Here is a 25054-nt window from a genome sequence, read left to right on the forward strand (position 1 = left end):
AGGTTCACTCCTACCCAAAATCCGATGTGATATAACGCGCTAACGAATTAGGAAACTAAATTATCTTTGAAAAAAAACTGACTCAACATTCTTCGAGAGTATGAGTTTCGATTATACTGGGGCAATTTTACAGAACACTGATATAAATATGAACATACTAACTAACTTGAGAAAATGATCAAACAACGGCCAATTTAGCGTTAGTATTCCTGGGTACATTTTCCATACCCTGGGTGCATTGTAGTATGTTTAAGAGTACCCGGGGTACTTTTAAGTAGTACCCGGGCTGACAAAGACCAATCAAGCAAAATGATGGACCTGGGACTATTGATACAATAATAATTAATAATAATTATTTTAGATAAAGTATAACCTCTTTATTACCAAATAATTTGGACTGGGTTTTTATAAAGATCCTTTTTATTATCAAATACTACCTCATCAATAATGACAATAAGCAAAGGCCTACTAGACGATAGTCCCAAAAACATGAATTCAGCGAGAGTTTTTCTGAGAAAACTCAGATGATTTTTATGAAGTAAGAAAATGGTTTGGCCACCATGAACCCACATTCCAATTTTGTGTCAAAACTCTACTACTTATGTCAAAGGAAACATGAATCCAAATAAACAAGAAGGAAATTTCACATGATAATAAATATATTTGGTTTCATCACACAAGAAGCAATACTTTTCGAGGTTCGAGGTTATACTAGAACGTACAGCTGGATGGATGTATCGACGAACAAGGGTCAATCTACATGCACCCACCCATCTCTGAATTCAGGGGCTTGCCAAAAATAAACACATCGCTTGAAAACTCACCCGTAGACTGAGGGTCCTGCTTCAGGGGGATGCTTAATGAGCTGTGACTACAAATGCTTCCAGAACAATCTCAATGCTTTGCTATCCGGGTTTCCTGGAAATAAAGTAAATCATGTGCAAAATGAAACAACAAAACTGAAGACAACACTAGCTTTTTCAAGGATAAAAAACTGGCTCAACCCGGTAACATAATTGTGAGTGTCTTAATAAGATATAAACTTTCATATAAACGAGCACACATATTTTAACTAAAGCTCGCCTTGTGCCCAGGATGTTACGAAGCTGGGTAACACTTGAAACTGTGTACACGTTCAATGAAATAAAATTAAACTATGTAGTTGTTATAAATTACTTTCATTTGGTTTTAAGACCAAATTTTATTTCAATGGTGTTTATACAAAACACAAATATCAAGTGGTGTGTAAGAAAGACCAGGGTTATATATAAATTGTTCTAGAACACTTTTTGAACATTCACCAATTGCAACAGATTTTGCTTTTATGGTTAAGTATAAGAAGAAGAAGAAGAGCTTCGCTAATATTTTGTTTTTTGTAAAGGTGAAGGGACCTATCTCAATACTTCATCAAACAGAAGGAGGGATGGGTGGAGAGGGTGTATAGTGTGAAGATGTGGTCTTTTATTACATTATCTTTCAAAAATGAAAAAAAAGTTACATAACTTGCCTACACAGTCCCCTTATGATAGTGAGCATGTGTTGCAAGTGCGAAATCAATAGCCATGATGCTTAAGAAGTAAAGTGCACCAAATCACAAAACTTAACCAAATTTTCAATGTTCTAAGTATAAAAGGGGCAATAATTCTGTCAAAATGCCAGTCAGAGTTAAATAACTTTGCTTGCACAGTTCCCTTATGGTAGTTAGTAATTGATGCAAGTATGAAAGCAATAGCGTTGATACATTAGAAATAAAGTGGACATAAACACAAAACTTAACCTAAATATCACTTTTCTAAGTATAAAAGGGCACATAATTATGTCAAACTGCCAGCCAGAGTTATCTCACTTTGCTTGCCCACTCCCCTCATGATACATGTAGTAAGTGTACCAAGTTTGAATGCAATAGCTTTGATACTTTATAGAAAAGTTGAACTTAACACAAAACTGTTTATTGCATCAAACATGTGCTCAAGATGGTTCCGGAATATGCCCTTACTAGACAGGGCTATACTTCTAATAGGGGTCGCATGAAACAACAGTTATAATATACACACCTTAGTTGTATTGAATCCTGTCAAACTGACACCTAGCTGTTTGTTAATTGAAAACTCTATTAATATGGGCATTGGTCATAAATCTGAGACATGGTGGGTGCGCGAAAATGATATCTCCTTAAAATAAGTGATTCCACAGTTTGACGTCATTGAAATGTGCGTTAAAAACGTCAAACTTTATGTTTAAATTATAGATTGGTGGACAAAACTAGTCATAATGTGCGCATCTTTATCAATAAATTTAATATGATTTATGACAAACACATGTTTTGTGGATATTCTTCAGACATATTATATTTTAATACTTGCGTTTATATATTTACTCTAGTGAAAAACATAAAATCTTTCATTTGTGCATGGAAACCAATTATTATTTCAATAACATAAATCTGTACTCAAATAAAAATATATAATGCGTACGTTAAAACAAAACACATACTTACAAGAGTAGGTAAGCTGCTTGAAATTATCACATGGTTTCTTGGCTTCCTCAATTGCATGGTTTCTCCTTGCAGACTTTGATGCCACATTACGCAGTCAACTTGTTTACTGCAAATGGCAAAACAACATTTTACAGATAACGTTTAAAGATTATTTCTTAGCTGTAATCAAATCCCTTATCATTCAATAAGACACTAGTTTTTCTGCATATATTCTGCAAACAGAGAAAGAGTATGCAATTTTTAAAGGAACGTTTTTGGTTGTTCTTGCTAATGCCCTGTGTAAGAGTCCCTTTATTTACAGATAAAGATGGAATATTATTACATAAATTGGTTTAAACGTGTGCAATATGTTTAACAATTATTATTCAAACGGAACTAATACAGTTCATGGAATAAAATAAAATACATATTAAACAAAGATACGCTTGTATATTTAAAAAAAAGCCTACTTTAAATAATCATCGAATTAAAAGCAGCCAAAGCATATCACAATACCATACAATATGTAATGCAATATATTGGTATAATTTGTAGTAACCGGTAAATCTGTTTTTATGTGTTGGCGTATTAATTTCTTTTAGTTATGTCACTGACAACTTTCTCACAACATATTTGAACAAGTCTCTTTAAAATCTTACACTTTCTTACTTCCATGACCATCCAAGCCCATATGACCATAACATGACCCACAGGTCAGTACAGGGGCAGGGTGCAGGCCATCCTTAACATGACCCACAGGTCAGTACAGGGGCAGGGTGCGGGCCATCCTTAACATGACCCACAGGTCAGTACAGGGGCAGAGTGCGCGCCATGACCCACAGGGTGCAGGTCATGACCAACTGGTTAGAACAGGGGCAGGTTGGGGGCCATGACCCACAGGTTAGTACAGGGGCAGGGTGCGGGCCATCCTTAACATGACCCACAGGTCAGTACAGGGACAGGGTACGGGCCATCCTTAACATGACCCACAGGTCAGTACAGGGGCAGGGTGCGGGCCATGACCCACAGGTCAGTACAGGGGCAGAGTGCGGGCCATGACCCACAGGTCAGTACAGGGGCAGGGTGCGGGCAATGACCCACAGGTCAGTACAGGGGTAGGGTGCGGGCCATGACCCACAGGTCAGTACAGGGGTAGGGTGCAGGCCATCCTTAACATGATTAGAAGAGGCAGAGTGCAATAAAAATAAAACATAATAAAAGCAAATTTTAATATAGCAATATGCTAAAATATATTCTTAAACAAAACAAACTAGTTAATATTAAATGGTTGAGAATATACTAATATCATACAGACATATTTGCATTCATACCTCTCGTAGTTTAATGCATATGCACCACTGTTGTTGATGTTTAGTATACGACTGCTGCTGAAACTGTTTTTGCTGCTGTGCTGGCGTGGCTTGGTTGCTAGGATTCTGCTTGACACTGAACAAAGGCCACTTAAAAATAAGTAATATTTGATAATTTGTTATAATGTAATCAAAGATGACAAGTGGTTCAAGGGATTTAATGCTTTCGTTGTTTTTATACACAAATATTAACACACTTCTGTGCACAATATTAGTTAATCCCCCTGAATAAAATATAATTAACACAGCCTCTGTAATTCCATGTATGGTGAGATACAGAAACAGTCAGTTGATATTATGCAAGAGAGTTACTTGGCCAATGATAAGTTAGAGCTTTGTCACAAAATGATAACTAAACCTCAACCCAGACTTCATGGGGCTCACATGATTGAAGTTTCATCTGATTCCCTTTAGAAATGTAGACATATACATATGTGGTGAGGTAAAACTATGTTTACATAAAATGCAGACGAAACGCCCCTCTAACAGACCAACTTACAGAACATGGACTCTCATATAACCTCTGCATGGTTTGTGGGATTTAATACTCATTGTATTCACATCTCCACCTTGCAGGTCATGTTTTTATAATATTACTGTGAGATTGGAATGTTAATAGATAATAGATAAAAGACTGAGGCTGCTGCTTGAGCCCAGATCGGTACCAATTTGACCTTCGGCATGGAAGCCCCTTTCTCTGAAGGGTCACGCTTGACGCAGTTACACAGTTCATGAGCTGGTCGTGATTTTCTGGGTACTGTTCCATGTTGATTGACAAGTTGTCCTGTTAAATAAAATATCAACAAAGTTAAACTCCAGTAGCATCAGCAGGAGAATATTCTATTCATCACTAGAATGTCTTTTACTTAAGGCAAGTAACCATGTGACAAAATTAGACATATGATATAAATTATACAAAGCATTACACAGTTTTGTAACATGAGCAGCAAACTTAAAAGTGTATGAACTGTCATGAAACTCACGCCAATTGCATTAATTTTGGTGGCATTAATGCTTAGTCGAGTCGCAACTTTTCCGACATTTCACACACCAAAAAAATGACGAACCAAAACCAACAAAATACTCCCGGTTAGAAGTCTGGTTTACATTGATCGTGTGTACAATGTTAGATATGTTGAACGGTCTGGTTTACATTGACCGTGTGTACAATGTTAGATATGTTTAACGGTCTATGTTCTTCATTAAACAAGAAAATGCGATCTGGCTGGTTACTAAACTTGTAAAAGATATTATGCCCAAAAACAATATTGAACATTTTCATGATGATCCGATAGAAATTATTTTGAAACGGATAGCAGATGTTTATAAGTGTCAACACTTTTTGCTTTTATTGATTTTTTGTTTTTAAGGAAGCATTTTCTTAGCAAAATCCAGTTTTGGCGGTAAGAGGTTTCCCTGACTAGCCTGTGCGGATTGCGTTTCCAAGAGGTAAGTGGTTTCCCTGACTAGCCTGTGCAAATTGCGTTTCCCAGAGGTAAGTGGTTTCCCTGACTAGCCTGTGCAGATTGCATTTCCCAGAGGTAAGTGGTTTCCCTGACTAGCCTGTGCAGATTGAGTAACCCAGAGGTAAGTGGTTTCCCTGACTAGCCTGTGCAGATTGAGTAACCCAGAGGTAAATGGTTTCCCTGACTAGCCTGTGCAGATTGAGTTTCCCAAAGGTAAATGGTTTCCCTGACTAGCCTGTGCAGATTGCGTTTCCCAGAGGTTAATGGTTTCCCTGACTAGCCTGTGCAGATTGCGTTTCCCAGAGGTAAGTGGTTTCCCTGACTAGCCTGTGCAGATTGCGTTTCCCAGAGGTAAGTGGTTTCCCTGACTAGCCTGTGCAGATTGCGTTTCCCAGAGCAAGGCTAATTCATGTTTTTAAAGCTACCTTTGAACTTTTATAATAACAACACAAAGTGAACATAAGTTGTTACATAAAAATCCTCTAACATATTATTATTTTTGTCTGCATTAAGTATGACTGGCAAGGTGCAAATATTGACTTCATTTCGCAATAGACATAGAAACCCAACAGTGCTAAGGTTGATACAACAAAGACATAATTGTTCAACTTGTGAATGGAATAATAAAAATGAAAATTGATGAGTAAATGTGTGATTGTTAGTGGGTTTGGGAGGTATAAAATTGATGAGTTAATTTGTGATTGTTAGTGGGTTCCGGAGGTATAAAATTGATGAGTTAATTAGTGATTGTTAGTGGGTTCGGGAGGTATAAAATTGATGAGTTTATTGTGATTGTTATTGGGTTTGGGAGGTATAAAAAAGTCACATGGGCATAATCAGAATGACATAAAAATCTTAAAAATTGTAAGTATCAAAACAACAATTAAAAGACCATAAACACTCAAAATCAATTAATATTTTGTACAATATTTCAAAACATAAAGTTAACACATTAAAAAAATCAATGTTTCTTATAGCAATATTCAAAATTTCAACGCTAGATGTGGTCTGGTAATATAGATTTATTAAGATACACACTGCTCTTTTTTTGTTTTGTGTGGATCAATATATTCAACACATGTTCATGCACCATGTAAGTGTCATATCAATAGATATTGTTGGGGAAAAATAAAATGGAATATATTGTGCCACACATATTTAAAAACGAGCATTTTGTATCTCATTAAATCTATGTGTGCATGCGACATCTCGTGTTGTGATAACACTGAACATACACAAATCCTTATCCTTTTTTCTAAATCAATCAAACTGTTTTATAATTTAAAAAAAGCTCAATGGTCCTTCATGGAGAATTATCTGAATGTTGTAAATGGAAAAAAGTGCCTGAAATGATCACCAGTCAATTCAAGGTAAACCTACTGTAGAAGAAATGACCTTGTGACATACTTTTTGACTTTACTTTAAACATTCTGATTAACTTTCATAATTGATGTGGCATAAATCTGGCCTATAGAGTGATAACCAAGTTTGTTTCAAGGTTTGAACTGGTGACCTAGTTTTTGGAAGCAATGTGACAGATTCAAACTAAACCTGTAACATATCAAGATAAACATTCTGACCAAGTATGATCATGATTGAGTCATGACAATTGAGATGTTAGACCTACAGTATTGTTACACAAGTGGCCTCGATTTAAACTCGGGCTTAATATTGTCAAGATTTCAGTTTCATCAAGATTCAATAAACATTCAGGCCTTTAGATTCATAAACAAGCTGACAGTTGAAGCTGCACATAGCACGCTCAATGACATAGGGTGATCACAATTACTCAGTTTGAGAAATGTTTGCTCAATTCAGTTAAAATATATATATTTAAATGTGTAAATTTCCAAAACATTTCACTTAGGAGTCTTCTCGGGGGAATATCCATATGGGAAATTCCTGATGCACTCAATACACAAGCTATGGACACTTGTATTTACATGGGATTTTGTAAACCATTAAAATTATAATCCAATAGTTCATAATTTATAAATAGTCTCTAAACTATATGCTCAGATCTCCACATAACAAAACAACATTTTATGCAAAGCTACAGAGATCAGTGACCCCTCTTATGTATCAATGGCAATTTTATAAACATACTTACATTTAAAATGGAACCTGACTTTGTAGAGTTAACAATTTAGATATATTGGAACCTGCTGAAAAACTGTGTTATTCTGTGTTTTAATAAAGCTCTGGATGTCTAATTCAAGCCTGAATGTCAGGGATTAGCGTGACACTGTTGCATCTTCTTCGAATTTCAAAATAGTGAAATAAGTTTGTTGATGAACCCTTGAATTGGAATACTTTGTACTGGTCTTCTTAATTGAAGAGCAGAAACTGCAAATCGCATTGAGTTTTAACTGTTTGTTAAAACTTGATAACATCTGAAGTCTAAGGCTGTTAAGCCAGGGTCTCCTGAATGCTTTGCCAAAGTTACCTGTTTTGCCATGGCAACGGGACTTACCGATTAGGATGTTGTGGCTGAGTTGTATTTGGGGAACCTGCGAGTATAAGGCCTCTGTAAACAGAAAAAAAGACCTCGGGGCATCCCAGAAATGTGTCCCTGTAAACCAAATAATTCAATGCATTCTGAAATGGCATTTGTTATATTTGAATCAATTTTGTTTGAGTAAAAAAATATATAAGAAATACATTAAATTTGAAGACTTCTGATAGAAAAGAGATACACAATAAAACACTTGATACTTTACTTCTATATGCTGTACACTTGATACAAACCTAGCCTACTAAATAATTGTTTATCCCCTTCTAAAAATATTTATTAAGTTACGTGTAACTCAAAAAAGGTGGGACAGACATAAGGACGGATTTAAGGAAGGGCAGAGCGAAAAACAGACAAGAACAAATATTTACGCCCCTCTCCTGCGCCCTTTCAAGGCAATACAAATTGGCGGCTATTATAAATATTACCAATATCATAATAACTGTCAGCTATAATATAGTTTAATCAATATATAAAACACACACACTATTTAAATTGAAATTTGGAGTAAAAAACTCATGACACATTATACATGATAAATTACCAATGTACCTTGCAGATAAAGTAATCTTGGCCCCTGGGTAAGACAGTCTGGAGCCACAGGTCTAGAGACGCTGCACACTTCGGGTAGAACTCATTGAGCATTTGCCTCACGGTACTTGGGCAGGAAGTGTCCCTTGGCGTCCGGGTCCAGCTGACCAGAGAGCCTTTTATTCAGCTGCGTACAAGAGTCACATGTGCATAATCAGTGCATCGGGTCCTGTAGGAACCGGCTCTTAAAACAGATTCCAAGAATTTAAATAAATATAGAAAAATAATGAAGACAATAAATTTATAATGTACTGAAAGCATTTAAATAATTGTTTTACTAAAATGGAATAGAAAAGCGGGTGTTTTCATGCATAGAGAAACTTTTGGTTCAGGAGCTGAATTTCGGCCGCAAAATAGACAAACTATGCCCTGACATACTAAGATTAAAACTTATATTAAATCCAGTGTTATTTGCATTCATTTACCAAGTTTGATCAATATAAAGACACAGAATTCCCATTTGATGCTATGAACTTTTCCTCAATCAGGCAGACAACGGAAAATACTGATGTTAAGTGAACTATATGAGCCACATTCTTGGAAACAATAGGACTTACTGTATGTGCAGTCTGCACAGGCTAATCTGAGATGACACTTTAATGGGACTTAATGTATGTGCAGTCTGCACAGGCTAATCTGGGATGACACTTTAATAGGGCTTAATGTATGTGCAGTCTGCACAGGCTAATCTGGGATGACACTTTAATAGGACTTAATGTATGTGCAGACTGCACAGGCTTATCTGAGATGACACTTTAATAGGACTTAATGTATGTGCAGTCTGCACAGGCTAATATGAGATGACACTTTAATAGGACTTAATGTATGTGCAGTCTGCACAGGCTAATCTGGGATGACACTTTAATAGGACTTAATGTATGTGCAGTCTGCACAGGCTTATCTGAGATGACACTTTAATAGGACTGAATGTATGTGCAGTCTGCACAGGCTAATATGAGATGACACTTTAATAGGACTTAATGTATGTGCAGACTGCACAGGCTTATCTGAGATGACACTTTAATAGGACTTAATGTATGTGCAGTCTGCACAGGCTAATATGAGATGACACTTTAATAGGACTTAATGTATGTGCAGTCTGCACAGGCTAATCTGGGATGACACTTTAATAGAACTTAATGTATGTGCAGTCTGCACAATCTGGGATGACACTTTAATAGGACTTAATGTATGTGCAATCTGCACAGGCTAGTCTGGGATGACAATTTAAGCACATACATGAAGCCCTGTGTCCCAGAACACCGCTAAGATACTACTTATTGTTCTTGTTGCTGCTGCTGCGACTGGGCCAGAGATGGAGCAAGTCCTGACGCTGAAGTCGCCACCCCAAACCTGAGAATTGCCAATAACAACTGTTGTTGAATGGCGTCAATCGCATACTGCTCTCCAGGCCTAAGGTTCACATTATTCGAGAACAACATATCGAGGTCAGTCACATTAACGGACGTGTCACGCAACGCTTGCTCTACCTGTTGGATTAGATCGTTTCAGTTTGAGCGACTTGTCCGGCCTAATTTGTCGACGCCCATCATTCAATTGTTGCTAAGCGACATGGATGCTGAGATGGAAGTCAAACTCACCAAGGCTCTGCTGTTGGAAGTGTTGATGTAGCCAACATGGGAGGATATATTGATAGGAGGCTTGGTAGTCTGATGCAAGACGTCTTCATGCTGATTTTCTTAAGCAAGTTGTAGTATTTGTGCAAGAAGGGGGTTGTCATCGACTTTCATTTCAATGACGTTTGTCATGTTTGCTAGTAAAGTTCACTGAAAAGGAAATGGAAAGTAAACTAAAACCGGATTGTTTAGTGACACATGAATAAGCCTTGAAACACCTTACCTTACAGACCTGTTTTTTAAATGCCAAACATCGTGCCTATAATTGATATTTAAAATATTGCAATTAATTTTTCACCAATTAGAATTCAGAATAACATAGTCTCAATGTTTTACGTGCACCAACTTGAAATTGGAATTTTTGGGTTTGTAGCGAGGTGTTATATCTATTTTTTGTAAATCAAAAACAGGCATTACTTGAGCAGTTTAGAATGTGAGACTGTACACCTTTAATTGTGTGACTAAAGAACTTTAAATTTGAGACTACATAATTTTAAATGAGATTCTCAGCAATTAAAAATGTGTGACAACACAACTTTAAATGTTACAATCTACATATTTAAGTGTGAGTCTGCACACCTTTAAATGTGACAGTTTATGACTTATACCTGAGACTTAACAACTTTCAATGTGAGACAATACAACTATTTGGCATTTAATAAGAAACAATAGATGTGAGTTCAAAATAGTAATTAAACTTAGTGAAATAAGCAAACTAAAGCTTTGTCACAGATGTGACGAATACCCCCACATGCCGCATTGACACATAATATTTTGCATGTCGTCTTCACAAAAAAACAGCGGACACCATGCTCTATTCTTAAAACGCAATAGTGACCTCTTGACCTAGTTTTTCACACAGAAAGGCCCATGTTCTGACTTGGCCTTAAGATCATCTCCATAAAACTTCTGAACAAGTTTGGTGAAGATCAGATGTAAACTACTTGAATTAGAGAGCGGACACCTTGCTGAATGTTAAAAATGCACAAAGTGACCCGGTGACCTAGTTTTAGGCTTGGAATGGCCCATGTTCAAACTTGTCCTAGAGATCATTTAGAAAAAACTTGTGACCACGTTTGGTGAGGATTGGATGAAAACTACTTGAATTAGAGAGCGGACAACATGCTGAATGTTTAAAATGCACTAAATGACACCGTGACCGAGTTTTTAACCCGACAAAGCCCATGTTTAAACTTGGCCTATACATCATGTGGTAAAGATCGGATGAAAACTACTTGAATTAGAGAACGGACACTAAATACGGATCGACAGACAGACCGACAGACTAGTTCACTCCAATACTACCTATATACCCCCCTAAACTTCGTTTGTGCAGGTATAATTAAGCCAGTTATTCTGATAAAAAACTTTATAATGTGCTATAACTAGGGGCTAGCTCTATGCAGAGTTTATTGTAACCATTTTTGGATTGGGACAATTTGTAAAACATCATAGTGTTTTGAATTAAATTGGGAAAATGGTTGTAGTTTTTGCTAAACATAATTTAAAAATTGAGAATAAGTGCTATCAAGATAAATTGCACTAAGGTTCAACTTATAGAGCTGCATAAGGAAACAAACTCAATTTGTAACCCATTAAAACATTGTTTGGGGTCAAACCTTGAATTGAAAACTTTAGCCAGTAATTATGGAAAAAATAAACTGTTAAAGATTAGGAATGGGACTCAAGTTTGGCCCCAATTTCGACAAAATGAATAACACTCTATGATCTCACCTGAAGCTCAAGAAGCTGAGCTGATATGCTGGCTTCGCTGATATTGCCAAAGGCTGAATTTGAGTTCTGATTAACTCAATGTTGCAACCTATCAAAACATTCTTTTTATTGCGGGAAACCATGAATTGAGAACTTAAGCCAGTAATCATGGAGATAGACTTTTTGAGATAACAATGGGGCTGAATTTCAGCCCTAATTTCAACAACAAAATTAACACTGTAAGGTCTCACCTGAAGCTCAAGAAGCGGAGATGACATGCTGGCCTTGCTGATATTGCTAAGAGCCGAGTTTGAGTTCTGCTTTCTTCAGGTTGAGAGTCGAAGGGCGTACTGGACCACACAACAAAACTGCTAATATTTTTCAAAGCCTTCTCTTGCATCAATTCAATGCGAGGCCTTCTGGGCTTGGAGTGCTAAGTCCTCATACCAAACCCAGACATGTTCACTTTAAGCACCTTGTTCACAATAGTGGGCGTAATTTGCGGCTGTGGCACACCCCATGTATGTATGGATCTCTTAGTGTTTACAACAAGGTCTTTACTGCCTTTCTGTGTCATCATGGATGTATTGTGCTCTGAGTTCACAGCAAAGTCATTACTGCTTTTCTGTGTCAACAAGGATGTATTGTGCTCTGTGTTCACAACCAAGTCATAATTGCCTTTCTGTGTCAGCATGGATGTATTGTGCTCTGTGTTCACAGTCAAGTCATTACTGCCTTTCTGTGTCAGCATGGATATATTAAGCTCTGTGTTCACAGCCAAGTCATTACTGCCTTTCTGTGTCAGCACGGATGTATGTTGCTCTGTGTTCACAGCCAAGTCATTACTGCCTTTCTGTGTCAGCATGGATGTATTGTGCTCTGTGTTCAGAGCCAAGTCATTACTGCCTTTCTGTGTCAGCAAATGATGTTTTGTGCTCTGGGTGTTCACAGCATAGTCATTACTGCTTTTCTGTGTCAGCATGGATATATCTTGCTCTGGGTGTTCACTGCATAGTCATTACTGCCTTTCTGTGTCCGCATGGATATATTGTGCTCTGGGTGTTCACAGCATAGTCGTGACTGCCTTTCTGTTTCCGCATGGATGTAGCATGCTCTGGGTGTTCACAGCATAGTCATTACTGCCTTTCTGTGTCAGCATGGATGTAGCATGCTCTGGGTGTTCACAGCATAGTCATTACTGCCTTTCTGTGTCAGCATGGATGTAGCATGCTCTGGGTATTCACAACCAAGTCATTACTGCATTTCTTTGTCAGCAAGGATGTAGCGTGCTCTAGGTTTTCACCACTAAGTCATTACTGCCTTTTTGTGTCAGCATGGATGTATCGTGCTCTGGGTATTCACAACCAAGTCATTACTGCCTTTCTTTGTCGGTAATATTGCCAAAAGTCCGTTCTATTATGATATTTTGGCCGCTGAATGGACAATCTGGGGCAGTCCGTAACCCTACTGTCGTCTAAACTATCAACAGCAGAAGCATCCCACTAGGAAAGCTTACGCTTTTATTGTTCCTTGATTTTCTCCCGTTCAATTTCTGTTTGTCCCATAAAGATTGGAACAAGTTATTGAACTTTTTGTTCTTCAGGATATTTGTTGTGATGTCCAACAGCAACAACTGACTGTTAGCGTTACCATAACTACTGCTATAACTTTTCGTGTCTGTAAAACTCGTCCCTCTCAGGCCCACGCGGAACTCTAGCTTAACAAAACTACCCAGGCTTATGTGTGGACAACTCGACGTTTGACCAGAATCATGCTCAGAATTTCCTGCAGAACGGAGTTGTTCAACGATGCTGACTTTTTCAGTCAGGAGGTCAAGGGGAAGGAGTTAGAAGTCAGGGGAGGGGAAGGGTTGTTCTGGACTGGGGCTCCTGCAGGCGGGACTCGTGCGGTTGCTGGGCCAACTCGATATCAATGCTGGTGCTCTGCTGAAAACAACAACAACACAGTGGGTGATAGGAACTTGTAACAATTATATTATAATCTATAACAAACTATGCCTCTTGACTGGCTGTGAAGGTTTTCAACAACATGAATTTCTAATCCGGCATTTTATTGGTTCCTTGTCCTTAATAGCATGAACATAAATACAATAAAGTCATTTTGTATTAAAACAAGAAAAGTGTTGGCTAATGCTATACTTATCTGTACATTTATATCTATAATCTTGACTCCATTTCCAGAAATGTATTTTCATAAACCAATATGCGGATCACTAATGTTAGAAAGTGTCGTCCCAGATTAGCATGTGAAATTCACATAAGCTAATAAGGGTGGGTTCTTTCTGATTTTTGCTGCAAAACACAAAGAAGGAAAACCATTTGGTTAAAAATTTAATATTTTTAATTGTACTTATTCTACTAATCACATTACTTTTAAAATGTCATTAGATATGTTTTGTTGTTATTATATGTTTCAATAAATGGGAGGCAACAATATTAATATTTAAAATTAATATTAATGTCTCACCAACGTTGCAAAAAAACACACACACATATTATTTTACCTTGCCTTTACTGATCTTTGATGGTTAAAATCTGTTTAAATTCACATTAGAAAACAGTCTTAAAGTCAATCAACATGTAAGTTGTAAGACATAATACAAATAAATAAAACATTAAACAACTTAAGGGCAACAACTCACTGCTGGTGCAGATCTACAGTTCTCTCCCTTGTTAGTTTCAGCTAAAATGTCCTTCATGTTGCAATACGAGGACATGGGAAGGCTGTCTCACCCTCACATCGCTGGACTTTGATTTGGCTGAGCCTTTCACTACTCCTTGGTCTTCTGAGCTTAGCAGTTGCTGTAACATTGAGAAAGCCGATAGTCTTTTGAACTTGCCAAAAAAGTATCTGTACCACACCAATGAGGAAAATTAGCGTAATATTATCAAACATCGGTAAAATTCTATCTTTTAATTTGAGAATTATATGTCTTTTTAATTGCATGGAACTTCATTGCACAAACCCAATCAAAATATATTCTTTGACATGCGTTTTTGTTGAAATGTTCAGTTTCAGTGCTCAATTTATTAGTCCACTTGCATATAAGGAAGTGCCTATTACGTGTACTTTATAAAGATGGAAAAGTTTGTTTCACACATACACCTTGGAGTAAAAATTATGTTTCAGGCCATTTGCCCTTAATTACCATCATATTACAATACTAGTTTGCCTGTACTTTGATAAATCTATATTTTCACAGTTACCAATAACAAAACAATATTTTGTCCAAGTTATTTAAAACATTAACTGTGTTTGATATGATATTTTGTGAACAAAATACGACTCAAAATTTTTAATTTTGTGAAAAAATGAGTAACCAACTCTTTAAAAATGGCAAACTATGTTAAATTGGGAAATTTTGAGCTACTATTAGAATTGCTCAATATGTATGTTAAATTTGCATTTATATGTACACCAATGTTTTAATTACCAGTTTTTAATCATAGTGGTTTTTATACCATATTTGTTCTAATCAGAATTTACAAATACCAACAGACTGGAAGCAGACTAAACTTGAGCCATATTCAGGACAACTGGGCTTAATGAATATGTATAGTACCACATTAGCCTGTGAAGTCCACACAGGCTAACTTGAGACGACACTTTCCACCAAGACATGATTTTTGTTTAGAAATAATTTCTTTAAAGCGAAAATTTCCTCAAAAATGGAAAGCATTATCCCTGATAATTCAGAGTGCGCACTGCACAGGCTAATCTGTGGATGGTACATAACATGCATTAAGCACCCTTTTCCCATAACAAGGCTCACCTGGTATCATCTTGTACAACTCTGTAACAGACTGTAGGGGGATTTACTTTGAGCCTCATACCGAGAAAACGGCTTTATAAATTGTGCACAAAGTGTCTGCCCAAATAAGCCTACCGTAGGTTTCCACGTATAGCGCGCAGTGTTTTACCTCCAAAATTCAAATTAAAAAGCTGGTGCGCGCTATACATTCATACAACGCCATCCTGGCTGCTAGATTGGTAAAAAATATGTTGTGTAATCGTAAATAATCAAAATAGCCGCCATGTTTTTTTCCAGAAAACTACCACCCTATAATCGTACAGACTGAGGGGCCATTGTCGAAACAACTGGTAGATATGAATGCGGTAGAAGAAGTTTTGGTAAAAAATAAATATGTTTGAATAAACTTGCGGACATTTCTTTGTTTGTGTTTACACTTCTTAATGGATGAATTCCGATGGGGATTGTTGTCGACATTCCGGAGAGCAGGCAAGGGTAGATGCGAACGAGGTCTTTTTTGCATGTACGGTAGGTGTGAAAGGGGGTCATTTTTCACTTCGTAATTAGCAGATGTTATTGAGTAATATGTGCCACGACTTGTTAAGACGCTAATTGACATTTGAGACACTAATTGACACTTGAGAACGTGAAGATATGCAAATGCATTTTGTGTGTATAAATATTGAATGTTGAACAGTGGTGTACCTCAACAACTGTATCCCCGTCTCCCATGCCACATTCAAATTTACCGGTAATGCCCATGCTTTCCCCGAGGAAAAATCACACAATGTACACAATTCTTATTTTCTCACGTTTTCACGAAATGCACGTGGACTGTTAATCTTTTGCTAGAAAATTACAAAATTGTAAAAAAAAGTATAGTGCTATGCAACCAATGCTCCTAATCATAATGACGCTTCCTATTTTGAATGCTTAATTAAGCTTTCCAATGCCCCTGATTATTGGATATTGTGCAATAGTAAAATGGCGGCCATTTTCAGTCCGATTAGGTGATTTTATTGTCTTTAAATATTTTTTTCTCCATTTTTGCATTTAAAAAACAGCCTGCGCGCTATACACGGGTGCGCGCTATACGTGGAAACCTACGGTAACAACTTAAAACAAGAGCACCGCCTTGCGGGTGCAGACCGCTCATCTATTTTCTTTTTAAAGGTGAAGGGACTCTCATTTTCAATCACAAAGGAGGGAGGAGTGTAGTGAAGAGAGGTGATATTGTGGGGTTGTGGACATTTATTACATCATCTTCCAAAAAGCGAAAAAAAAAAAAAAAAAAAAAAAAATCGGGGGGGGGGGGGGGGGGGGGGACGATGGTTTGGACAGTATTTCAAACATAACCGTTTTTAAAAAAAATGGGGGTGGGGGGGGTATAGTGTTAGGGTGTGGTGATAATTGTCATTTGTGAGAAAAATAGGGGGGGGGAGGGGGGAGGGGGGGGAGGGCACGGGGGATGGTTTGGGTGAAGTCTATTGTGGTATGTCAGGTAAGAGTAGTTTCATCAAAGTATCAATCAAATCTAATCATAAATAAAGAAGTTATGGCAATTTTAGCAAAATTTAATAATTTGACCTTGAGAGTCAAGGTCATTCAAAGGTCAAAGTAAAATTCAAGTTGCCAGGTACAGTAACCTCATGACAGCATGTAAGTATTTGAAGTTTGAAAGCAATAGCCTTGATACTTCGAGTGGATCGAAACACAAAATTTAACCATATATTAAAAGTTACTAAGTCAAAAAAGGGCCATAATTCCGTAACAATGACAACCAGAGTTATGCAACTTGTCCTTTTACTGTACCCTTATGATAGTTTGTGAGTGTTCCAAGTATGAAAGCAATATCTATGATACTTTAGGGGTAAAGTGGACCAAAACATAAATCTTAACCAAATTTTCAATTTTCTAAGTATAAAGGGCCCATAATTCCGTCCAAATGCCAGTCAGAGTTACATAACTTTGCCTGCACCGTCCCCTTATGATAGTTCATAAATCTTGCAAGTATGAAAGCAATAGCTTTGATACTGTAGGAATAAAGTGGACCTAAACACAAAACTTAATCAAATTTTCAATTTTCTAAGTATAAAAAGGGCACATAATTCTGTCAAAATGCCAGTCAGAGTTACATTACTTTGCCTGCACAGTCCCCTTATGATAGTTAGTAAGTGTTGCAAGTATGAAAGCAATAGCTTTGATGCTTAAGGAATAAAATGGACCTAAACACAAAACTTAACCAAAATTGTCAATTTTCTAAGTATAAAAAGGGCACATAATTCTATCAAAATGCCAGTCAGAGTTACATTACTTTGCCTGCACAGTCCCCTTATGATAGTTAGTAAGTGTTGCAAGTATGAAAGCAATAGCTTTGATGCTTAAGGAATAAAATGGACCTAAACACAAAACTTAACCAAAATTTTCAATTTTCTAAGTATAAAAAGGGCACATAATTCTGTCAAAATGCATGCCAGAGTTATCTAACTTTGCCTGCCCAGTCCCCTCATGATAGTAAGTAAGTGTACCAAGTTTGAATGCAATAGCATTGATACTTACTGAGAAAAGTGGAACTAAACGCAAAACTTAACCAAAATTTTCAATTTTTTAAGTATAAAAAGGGCACATAATTCTGTCAAAATGCACGCCAGAGTTATCTAACTTTGCCTGCCCAGTCCCCTCATGATAGTAAGTAAGTGTACCAAGTTTGAATGCAATAGCATTGATACTTTCTGAGAAAAGTGGACCTAAACGCAAAACTTAACCGGACGCCGACGCCAACGCCGACGCCGACGCCAAGGTGATGACAATAGCTCATAATTTTTTTTTCAAAAAATAGATGAGCTAATAAAAGACTGCATAATTTTTAATTTGATACTCGGCAACTTTAACTGTAAAACAATACAACTTTTAACATGACACTGAACAACTTAAAATATGAGACTGTACATATTTAAATGTGCACATCTACGCGAGACTAAACAACTTGCAATAGACAATACAACAAGTCATAAGACACAATACTGTAAGTATATGAGTACTTGATCACACACGTTTTGCCTATGGATTAGACAGAAATGCAAAAACAGATGAAAGTCTATGGTGAATTAAGTATATGATATTCTGTCTTGCTACCAGTAATAATAGCCTATTCTGGTTAAATTTTTTATATGTATGTGATATTGAATCGATACTAGTTGATGTCTACATTTTATGCAATTGTTTTTGTAAGACAGACCTTAGATGTAAAGTTTAGTCACTGGCGTTAAAAGTGTGTGCATAAGGATATAAAAGCAGTATAGTGATATTGTCTTTGCAAACATCCGGTTTCTAATTTAAATAAAAATCATAATCAGTTATACGTGAACACAAATACTTAACAATTTATAATTTTTGATTTGTATTTTGATTGTACTAAGTTTCAACTTATACAGCTTAATAAGGCAAGTAACTCATTGTTGCAACCTATCAAACACTTTTTTTGGCAAATAATGCATTGTAAATTTTTTAACCAGTAAATATTTATAAAACAAGGGCTGTTTGTAAAACATGCATGCCCCCCATATGGGCTCTCCGTTGGAGTGACAGCCATTGTGTGAATATGTTTTTTGTCACTGTGCCCTTGACCTTTGACCTAGTGACCTGAAAATCAATAGGGGTCATCTGCCAGTCATGAATAGTGTACCTATGAAGTTTCATGATCCTAGGCATAAGCGTTCTTGAGTTATCATCCGGAAACCATTTTACTATTTCAGGTCACCATGATCTTGACCTTTGACCTAGTGACCTTAAAATCCATAGGGGTCATCTGCGAGTCATGATCAATCTACCTATCAAGTTTCATGATCCTAGGAATAAGCGTTCTTCAGTTATCATCTGGACACCATTTTACTATTTCGGGTCACGGTGACCTTAACCTTTGACCTAGTGACCTCAAAATCGATAGGGGTCATCTGTGAGTAATGATCAATGTACCTATGAAGTTTCATGATCCTAAGCATAAGCGTTCTTGAGTTATCATCTGGAAAGCATTTTACTATTTCAGGTCACCATGACCTTGACCTTTGACCTAGTGACCTGAAAATCAATAGGGTTCAACTGCGAGTCATGATCAATCTACCTATCAAGTTTCATGATTCTAGGCATAAGCGTTCTTGAGTTATCATCCGGAAACCATTTAACTATTTCGGGGTCACGGTGACCTTGACCTTTGACCTAGTGACCTGAAAATCAATAGGGGTCATCTGCGAGTCATGATCAATCTACCTATCAAGTTTCGAGATCCTAGGCCTAAGCGTTCTTGAGTTATCATCCGGAAACCATTTAACCATTTCGGGTCACGGTGACCTTGACCTTTCACCTAGTGACCTCAAAATCAATAGGGGTCATCTGCGAGTCATGATCAATGTACCTATGAAGTTTCATGATCCTAGGCCCAAGCGTTCTTGAGTTATCATCCACAAACCACCTGGTGGATGGACCGACCGACAGAGCGACCAACAGACCGACATGTGCAAAGCAATATACCCCCTCTTCTTCGAAAGGTGGGAATTTTTTTTAGACTTTTTGAGGAATGGGGCTGAATTTAAGCCCAATCTTTGACAAAGTTACTAACACTGTAAGGTCTCACCTGAAGCTCAGAAGCTGAGCTGATATGCTGGCCTCGCGGATATTGTTAAGGGCCGAGTTTGAGTTCTGATTAACTTCGGACTGAGAGTCGAAGGGTGTACTGGAGCATACAACAAAACTGGTGTCATGTTTTTTAGCCTTCTTTAGTCCCAATTCAATGCAATGCCCTTTGGGCTCGGAGTACATAACCGGACGTGTTTACTTTTAGCAACTTGTTTTCAATAATGGGGGGAATTTGCGTCTGTGGTGCACAACATGAATATATTGTGCGCTGAGGACAGTCTGTAACGCTACTACTGTCCTAACTATCTACAGCAGATATACTTCTGAATGAATCATTTCAATTGTTCCTTTTTTTCTCTCGTTCCTTGCTGAATATATAGCTGTCTTATAAAGAATTAAACAAACTATTCAACGTTTAATCCTTCGTGAGATTCTTCGTGATGTCCACAGCGAGAACTAACTGTTAGCGTTACCATAAGTACTGCTATAACGTCTCGCTTCTGTAACACTCATCCCACTCTGGCACTAGAGCTAAACAAAACTACTCGGGCTTGCTTGGGGAAATCTCGACGCGGACATTTTGGTTGTTCATAACAGCGCGTGAAAACTTGACGTGCTGAGGATTTATAGCAGAACAGACTTGTGTAACGATGCTGACCCTTTGAAGCCGGAGGTCCAGTGGGAGGAGCTAGGGATCAGGGGAGGAAAAGGATCCTTTTGTATAGGGGTTTCTGCAGGCCAGACTGGTGCTGTTGCTTGGCCAACTCAATATCAATGCTAGTGCTCTCCTGAAAACAACAACACTAGAGTGGGGGATATGAACTTGTAACACATTTTTATATTACAATGTATAATACACTACATATATGCCTCTTGATTGGATGTGAAGGTTTTCAACAGCAAAACATAATTATCTAAATTTCTAAATTGGAATTTCATTAGTGCCTTGTCCTAAATAGCAATTAATGAAAATTAATGCAGTTTAACCATTTCATATTAAAACATTAAAAGTGTTGGCTAATGCTTTAATAACCTGTAAATTCATAATTATTATTCTTACTATAACTTTCAGTGTAATTTTATAAGCCAAATTGCCGCTCATCAATATTAGAAGCTTTCGTCCCAGATTAGCATGTGAAATCCACATAAGCAAATCAGGGAGGACACTTTCTGACGATACTGGATGTTCACAAAAGAAGATACTTATTTTCAACAAAACATACCTTTAAAGAGGTAATTGTTGTCCCTAAGTAGCCTGTGCAGACTGCACAGGCTAATCTGGTACTACAATCTAAGCACATGCATTAAGCCCTATTATTTCACAGCGTGGCTCATTGATGTTTTTAGCCAGTTTTTTTCCTGCATAACCGCAAAAAAGAATGGACAATCATCTAGTTAAAAATAATAAATTGTTTATTGTACTCATAATCATTATCGGTTAACTTTTACAATTGTTTAACAGAGGTTTTACTGTTAATACAAGTTTCAACAAGCAAATTTGTCCAATTGATATCCCGGCGAATATGCTTCTGGACACAAAAGTGTTATATTTATCACTCAAAAAAGCATTTTTTCAAAATACAAAGGGCCATAACTCTGTTATTTACATATGGTGTACAATGCCGTTTGGCGTGCATCATTCTCTTATCAATATATATACTCATACCAAGTTTCAATGCAATCCGCTAAAGCACTTCCAAGATATGGCTCCGAACGAATGGACGGACGGAAAGACAGACGGACAGACAACGCCAAAACAATATCTATCCACCTATGGCGGGGGATAATAATAAATGGGAGGCAACAACTTCATATTAATGTATTCCCAAAGTTACAAAAACACACACACCATTTTTACCATGCCTTTACAGGTCTTTGGTGTTAAACTCTGTTTAAATTCACACTAGACAACAGTTCCAAAGTAAGCCATCATGTCATAAAAGTTGTAAGAAATATTACAAATTAATAAAATATGAAACAATTTAATGGCAACAACTCACTGCTGGTACATATTGACAGTTCTCTCCCTTGTTAGTGTAAGCTAAATTAATTAAAGGCCACAATATACTAAATGATTTCCCTATATAATTCAATGTAAAAGCGACAAATTAAAGAGAAAATAAATGCAACATTTAGAACATAGAGACCACCATAACCATACTTTTTCTAAAAGTTCATTCTAAGCTGAATCAATTTAAGCAATAAAAAAGATATGTCATGTTAAAACCAAACATTAACTTTACTCAAATCAAACTCTACTTCTTTTGCACCTTAAATTTTCCGGTCATTTTCTAGTGCAATGTAACTGTTTTCAGGTCAAACTTGTACTTAAGTCTCTAACTTTATCATATGTCAGGGATTAAGCAGTGAGCACCTTTTCTTTCCCTTCCAATATATCCAAGAGATAAAGCCAGAACACCATTCTAAAGTGTAAAACATGGCTTCGAGTAAAATATGATTTTTTTTAGAGAGTACAGCCCTACATGAAACTATTATTTAGTATAATGTAACCTATAAGACAACCTGAACTGTTTAAAACGCAAAAAATATGCACTTCCTTATCATTTTTCATCTATCCTCAATGTGTATGCCAAACTTCAGATTGATCTTTTACGTAGAAATGTTTGAACAATGAAAATTATTATAATAATGCCTGATAAGACATATGGCTTCCATTGTCGGTGCTTAGATTTATAAAGGGCTTTCAAGAGCAAATAATATTAACTTATATAACAGAATACAGTAAATATACTGTAAACATCTTATATGCTATATCGTAGAAGAAATATAATATTATTTAAACGTGTTTAAGCTTCTTTCAGTGCGAATTTGTGAGTTTAGAGTTGCTCAATACGAGATTCTGTACTTTTTATTATCCCCTGCCATAGGCGGAGGGATACTGTTTTGTGTCTTTCCGTCCGTCCGCCCGTCTGTCCGGAGCCATATCTTGTAAGTGCTTTGGCCGATTTCATTGAAACTTGGTATGAGTATGCATATGGATAAGAGGATGATCCACGCCAAATGGCATTGTACACCATTAGTTAATAATAGAGTTATGGCCCTTTGTATCTTGAAAAATGCTTTTTGTGTGTCCGGAGCCATATTTTTGAAGTGCTTTGGCAGATTTTATTGAAACATGAAATGAGAATATATATGGATAAGAGGATGATGCACGCCAAATGGCAGTGTACATCATCTGTTAATAATGGAGTTTTGGCCCTTTGTATCTTGAAACATTGTTGTTTTGAGTGTCAAATATAATACTTTTGTGTCCAGAAGCATATTGGCGTGTGCTATCAATTCAACGGATTTGCTTGTTTTAATTATTTTCCCATACAAATTTTCCAATTTAATTATTTTTCTTTACACTTTTCAATACTCGTTAACTCCATGAAGCAAAACGCATTTATTCCATGAAACTAACAAGAACGCATAATATCCCGTGAAAAAATGGTGGTTTTATGTAAATCATGCTCCTTTGTGATGGGGCCTGTTATGACTAAAAAAACAACACTGTATACACAATGATAACTTAATACCTCCTCGCAAACAGACTCTATACGGCATTAGATGGAATAGATTCCAATCAAATAGGTTTAATTAAATATCTCACAGCTTTACAAAAACTCAAGGCCTGCATGGGAATGACAGAAATTATTGCGGTGTTGTGTTTCTGAGGTGTCTGTATCGGTAAGTTGGAAAGCATAGAGCTGGAGAAGGGTTTGAGTTATTGATCATCAAGTAAAATAAGTTGTACTGAAAACACGATATACACAAGAATAGACGCCATTTTACCTTCTGTGAAATCATATCATATCATTCTCGTCCACTTCACTTATTTATACACTGCAAAAACACTATTATTCGCGGGACATTATTTTTTATTGATTTTAAGGGTTGAACGATCCACAAATTAAATACAAACACACTGGAAAATAACTTACACAAATTCCATATTTATTGTTTTCAAACTGAGAAAGTCATGCATTAACTACCACGTCCATGAAAGTCTTTTTTTAACCACGAAATAACATGCGGACGAATATATATGATTTTACAATAAACAAACAATTTAAAAGGATATTTTACCTTTTGTTAATTCATACCATTCTTTTCCACCTCATCTTAATAAACAGGAAATACACAAGCAGGGCTTTTCCTTGAGTATTTATGGGTCTGTTAAACGGACCCATACCCAAAGCGTGTTATATGCTGTTCCTTATGAAAATCTTATCTCAATTATGTTTCAATTAGATCTAACAAAGTTTATAACTATTATAATAGGATTTTATTCCTATAATTTGAAGTATTATAAATACTTATATTAAATGTGTTTTCCCAAATCAATGGACTTTTAGCACGAAACAAATAAAAAATCCCAAAATTGCATTTTTTCCCAAAGTGACCAAGAAAAGGCCTGACAAAGCGTCTCTTTTACCTTCTGCGTCATGCTTGTCCCCCACATCCTCAGCATCGTTGTCCCGACCCAGCAGCAACTGGAGCAGCAGAATAGCTTGATTTATTTCTTGTATGTATATTTAGGACTCACGCATATTTATGTAAATGTAATAAAAATCAATAAGACATGTTCAACATCATAAAATATGGCAAATTAATAAATCTCACATTAAGTGTTACCTTTCTGTAAACATTGCGTAAAATATCAATATATACTCCTCCAAAGATTACTTAAACAATTTCATATTTTATTTAAAAAATATTCATCCATATACATTTCTTACATGGCATGTTTTATAGAAATGAAAGTCTAAAAATAGCCTCAGTTGCTATGTACATGTGCATCTTTGTACAAATATTAAATTTTCAGTTGAAATGCTTTGTTTTTTTCATGCGAAGTTTACAAGAATTAAATTTTAAGACCATA

At 36.6% G+C, this 25054-nt stretch overlaps 1 protein-coding gene and 1 long non-coding RNA gene across 20 annotated transcripts in view; both read right to left on the reverse strand.

The window, feature by feature from the left end:
- Window positions 1–25054, reverse strand: part of LOC127864180 (uncharacterized) — a 327718-nt gene that overhangs the window by 252004 nt on the left and 50660 nt on the right. For 2 of the 19 annotated variants that reach the window (XM_052403870.1, XM_052403869.1), the window contains exons 4-6: window positions 24608–24665; window positions 20168–20957; window positions 14428–14587 (exon numbers count right to left, since the gene is read on the reverse strand). The exons of 7 other annotated variants lie outside the window; for them this stretch is intronic. The gene's annotated coding sequence lies outside the window, so the exon portion shown is untranslated. Of the gene's footprint in view, window positions 1–824; window positions 919–2497; window positions 2604–3787; window positions 3937–4511; window positions 4631–7785; window positions 7885–8376; window positions 8600–9692; window positions 10203–12016; window positions 13712–13737; window positions 14078–14427; window positions 14588–20167; window positions 20958–24607; window positions 24666–25054 lie in introns of those variants that run through there. 10 more of the 19 variants (XM_052403875.1, XM_052403872.1, XM_052403874.1 and 7 more) reach the window with 10 other exon arrangements.
- The window catches only part of LOC127864211 (uncharacterized), a 194644-nt gene that overhangs the window by 69979 nt on the left and 99611 nt on the right, over window positions 1–25054 (reverse strand). The window lies entirely within an intron of this gene.

The sequence above is a fragment of the Dreissena polymorpha genome, chromosome 1, assembly GCF_020536995.1.
Source record: "Dreissena polymorpha isolate Duluth1 chromosome 1, UMN_Dpol_1.0, whole genome shotgun sequence".
Classification (NCBI taxonomy): Eukaryota; Metazoa; Mollusca; class Bivalvia; order Myida; family Dreissenidae; genus Dreissena; species Dreissena polymorpha.